Below are 5,668 nucleotides of genomic sequence, written 5' to 3' on the forward strand. Positions count from 1 at the left end.
ATATAATTGCAAAAATGCATGATTTTATTAATATATATGTTTTTAGTTTAACATATATATCCCGAATCTTAGGTTTTTTTTTGTTGTTTAAATCAAGTATATTATATGTTTTTAGTTTGATATCAAAATCTTTTATTTTGGTCGATTTCCCTTTTTTTGGTTGTAGATGTGGAGGGTATCATTCAACCATAACATCCGATTTAAGCATAACATAAGATTAAAACCACAAAAAGACTCCAAGTTGATGAAAATCCATAATTCTAAACATTCAAAGATTCTAATAAACTCCTCCAAATTTTACAGAAAACATCATCAACACATAACCTAAAACTCGACATGAGAAACGATCGTCTCCATGGCCTCTTCAACCTTCGTCTTAAGAGCTTCGGGAGACTCGATTAAATGAATAACTTCAGTTAGATCTATTGAATCGAGCAACATCTCAGTAACTTTAGCTGCATTCTTGCGCTCAATTTGTTCCACCAACGGGAATAGGTGTTTGCTGAGGATCTGCAATTTTGACAAGCAACACAACTCTCAAATATTTCACACGGTTTTAGTCGAAGAAACCGTGTTAAAAGATGCACAGTTGTAGAACCGTTTAAAAAAGTGACCACACATCCACTACTACTACTATTTCTTTGCCACTGAAACTAAATGTTTAGAAAAGAGAAATAATATTTTATTAAAATATACCATATTTAAATAGAGAAAATTACATCAAAATGGAACCAACTTTCACCTGATTTTTATTTTAGAAAACCAACTTTCAAAATCATCATTTAGAGGTCTTAAGAGTCTAGATCAAACGTTTGTTTATTTAAGAGACTGGTCACTGTTGAACAAGTAATTTAAAATGACCTGACAAATAATAATTTAAACAAATGTTAGGTGGATATTACTTTGCCAAATCATCATTATTATTAAACAAATTAAAAGATTTAACAACTCAAAATAGAAAACGAAGAGCCATTACTTTAATTCATTTTTGGATTAAATAGTTAATTTTAGTTGCATTTTTTTTGTGTTGATTTAATATTCTATTTTGTTATTAGTTAATAGAATACGCTTATTTCATTTGTTTTGTTTATCTTATATCTTTGTATATATGAAAATAAGAACCAAGAGAAATGAAATGACACAATATAGATTGAGAATTCCAAAATATTGAATTATAGTAATCATAAATAAAAAATCATGTGAAGAAAAAGTTGACATCCGTTTCTTTATATAATCACCCTAAATGTTCCAACATATCATCTTTTTATCAATGTGAGAGGGACAAAGTTAACTACAATTCAATATTTTGGAATTCTCAATTTTTTGGCATACTCAATTTTTGGCATATCATGTCTTTTGGTTTTTACTTATAGATTATAGATATGTAGATTATATATTTATAGATATAAAGATTTATTAGATTATTGTATGTAACTTATATATAAAAAGTAAATGAAAGGTTCATTCATTCAATGATATGTTTTTATTTAAAATAATTCAAAAATTGAAAAAAAAATAGCAACTAATAATTCTAGCTCTATCAAGATGCCACATCATCTCTTGATGATTCTCCTTTATATAGGTATATAGATAATTAGAACTTGTAACCCCTCTTACCGTAATCTGAATTTATAAGAGGTAAATCAACCTCTTATTCTCTTGGATCTTATCTCATATATGCCTTTCAATCACGTCCGTCAACAAATACACATCTTCTCTCAATCGATCCATGAACATGATTCGATCCTAGATTATGATCACATACCACTCAATCAATCACGTCTTTGAAGAAATGTAAATTGATCTGAGTCTCTTTCTCAAACGAGAAACGAAAACTGATTCATGCCTCTTCCAATTGGGAAGCGTAATCATCGATCCATCTCATTGACTCCAAGTGCTATTTGTGCTTTCAGACCCTCTCAATCCATCTCATATGAATCTCATACTCTCTAAACCGCATCTTAGTTTACAATATAGTACCCCATCGGATATATACTATCAAGCATCAGCGATGTACTAACCCTTATGTCATTCTTTTCCTTGAATGACATAAGGAGCACAATGAGCAATAACTTAAGCAAGATTGAAGAAAAGACGAGAGAACTTTAACATATTGATATCGTAGTTGGTGCTTGGTAAACCAAAATAAGCATGTGTGACAACTTCTAGAATAACCAATTGTGATTCACTATTACCAAGGTCATCTATTAGCATGTTAAATATGAGTTTTCGAACAGAGCCCCTAAAATTTTGCGGTCCAATTACACTTGTGTTTGTGCCTGATTTATATAGATTAGTGTTCCAACCGTGCGTTGCGCGGTAGCGAGAAATGTTATAGACTAAAATTTGAAGTCATCTTCTAAAAAAAATTAGGCAAATGTGTGTGGTAACTATTCATTAACATCAAAAGTTTTTAAGAGGAGTTGACAATAATCTTATAACCATATGCTAATTTAAGTTATCAAACTATGCTCGAGAACAGTGTTGCAAAGCATTCTACAAATGTTTGACTAATGTTAGTAGTTTGTTTAATTAGAAGTCACATTTTTAACTGAAATTTCATCTAAGGTGACAAAATCACAATTTTAATTCTGTGACAAATTTAATTAAAATCTCATTTGAAGTTATGAAAAATAAGCGTTCTAAAATATTTCAAGTGAAAACTAGAGAAATGCGTAAGTTGTAGCAACAATATTGGAAGTTCAAGGAGATGCATGAAGAATCACGTCACCAAGCTAAGATAATGAATTTTTCCTTATAAAAAAATAAAATTAATATCTAGGGGGGTCGGTGACCCACATATTAGATATTAAACTGATAAAAATATTACACTTTATCGTAACATTCTATAATATTTGAATTATAATTAGAGGGGTGTGTCAAACCTTGATAGTAATAACACCAAGATGACAAATAAATAACTACCTCATGTTGCCAAATCATCATCCATGGTTTCACTTTTATATTTGCAGTATAATTTTTACCATTTAATTGGTTTTGATTCCAGCCATAGTATAGATTTCAAAAACGGTCATAAAAAAATAAGACAACCATATGAGACAACTCTTCATCAATCCACCTTTCTTATACACTTCACTTTCTTCAATTTTTTCAACTCTTCATCAATGTGGGACAACTAAAATCCATCAACAATTCATCATTTGAGAATACTCAATTCCCATGGTGCCTCCTCAATACCCCAAGGTTTTCTTTTATATATATAAAGATAAATATTTTTTTTAATTTGGTTGGTTTTGATCACTACCATGGTTATAGATTTCCAAGAGGGTCATCCAAGGTAAGACAACCCTATGAGGCAAACCCCATAAATCGACACAAAGGCACCAATCCATCTTTTTATACACTTCATTGTTCAAATCTTTCAACTTTTCATCAATGTGGGACAACTAAAACTCAACCACAATTCACCATTTGAGAATACTCAATTCTCATTGTACCACTTCAATACCCCAAGGTACTTTTATAATTCTTATGGTGTCATCTCATCACACCAAGATTTTATTTTTATATATATGAAGATATAATAATATAATATAATTAAGTTTGCACTATAATTTTTACCATTTGGTTGATTTGATTTTTAACCATGGTTATAAATTTCAAAGAGGGTCATCCAAAATATGACAACTTTATGAGACAAACCTCATTATTTGACAGAAAGACATCAAATCCACTTTCGTATACAATTCACGTCGTTCAAATCTCTCAACTCTTCACAACGTGGGACAACTAAAACTCAAGTGCAATCCACCATTTGAGAATACTTAATTCTCATGGTGCCACCTCAATATCCCAAGATTTTTCTTATATATATATATATATATATATATATATATATATATATAAGATAAAGATAAAGATATAGATATAGATTTTTTATAAAGATATTTTTTTTTGCAAATAAAGGGTTGGCCAAAATGAACCAACCCCATGAGTTTTGAGGGTTAGTCAACATAAGCTAACAATATGAGTTTATAAGATTAACAAAGAAAATTAACCGCATGAGTTAAAACAAAGACACCTCAACCTCATCTCATATATTTACCGTCAATTGTCAATCTTACATCTCTCCATCAATGTGGGATATACAAAATTTAACCTCAATGCAACAAAATATATAATACTCAATTTTTAGGGTGCCATCATCATTTCTCTTATTTTTAAGGTGCCATCATCATTTCTTTTGGAACTTACTTTTTTATATATATAAAGATATATTGATTTTTTATATAGATAACATTTTTGGAAATAGAGCGTTGACCAAAATGAACCAGTCCTGTGAGTTTGGACGGTTAGCCAACATGAGCCGACAATATGAGTTTATAGGATTAAGCCAAGAGAATCAAACTCCATAAGTTAAAACAAAGACATTTCAACCTCCTATCATATACCTTCCATCAATTGTCAATCTTTCATCTCTCCATCAATGTATGATACAAACCTAATGCTAGAAATATAGAATACTTAATTCTTAGAGTTCCACATTATTTCTTGTGGATCTTACTTTCATATATATATATATATATATATATATATGAAGATTGATATCTATATATATTGATGATTGTAAACACAATTTATTTTTATATAATAAGATTTGTTTTGCAAAAGAGAGTCATCCAAATACGATAAGCTTATGAATAAAGATTTTTGAGTTGACACAATGAATTTCATTCTTTTTTTTTCTTATACACATCTCTTTATTCTAATCTTTTAATCTCTCATCAAAATAGAATATGTCAAACTCAACCACAATTAACCAATACTTCAATATATAGATACCTAATTACCTCATGATGCACCTAATTTAATTACCTCTTGGTTCTTCTTTATATATATATATATATATATATATATATATATATATACATCTAATAAATAAGTAACTTGGATGACACGTGTCATATTCTGGTGAGTCGGTTATCTTATTTTCCCGCATAAACATGTATCTAGACACAATTTACATTAGTGGTTCAAAGAGGCTTATTTGGTTGACATCTATCCCCCTAAAAATGTATCTTTTTTTATCGTGGTTTAACTGTTTTCCCTACTAAACGGGATTTAGTTCAGACTAATTTCCTTCAGCTAATCTGACAGGTTATTGCTGACAGCTTTCAGCTTTCAGCTTATCACTGACAGCCTTCAGCTAATCTGACAGGTTATTGTTGACAGCCTTCAGCTAATCTGACAGGTTATTGCTGACAACTTTCAGCTTGTGTTTTCAGCTTATCGTGACAGCTTTCAGCTATCACTGAAGAGGCAGCTTTCAACTTTCAGCTTATCGCTGACAATTTATCGTGACAGCTTTCAGTTATCACTTGCTAATGTTGTCAAGGAGTTCTGTAAGACGAGTTTTGTTGGTTAACACACCAGTTATGAAGGTTTTTTTTTATGCCAAAAATATGTCTATATTTGTTCAAAATAACACATTTAATTTTATTCTAGGGTTAACTTCATTTTAACTAATTATTGACATAGTTCCATTTTTTAAATTCAAGTCTGAAGAGTCATTTTTCAGAGTTATATTTCAGATTTATTTTAAGAGTACAAGTCTGAAATAACATCGTACTTTCGATGATCATTCATATCTATAAGATAAGACTTAAATATTATATATATATATATATATATATATATATATTAAAAT

General features: G+C 29.7%; 1 pseudogene; it reads right to left on the reverse strand.

Moving 5' to 3' along the window:
• Positions 1–2,678: 2,678 nt before the first annotated feature.
• On the reverse strand, positions 2,679–2,855 carry LOC112511922 (annotated as a pseudogene).
• Positions 2,856–5,668: the final 2,813 nt, after the last annotated feature.

The sequence above is a fragment of the Cynara cardunculus genome, assembly GCF_001531365.2.
Source record: "Cynara cardunculus var. scolymus isolate 2C chromosome LG 4, CcrdV1, whole genome shotgun sequence".
NCBI classification, from domain to species: domain Eukaryota; kingdom Viridiplantae; phylum Streptophyta; class Magnoliopsida; order Asterales; family Asteraceae; genus Cynara; species Cynara cardunculus.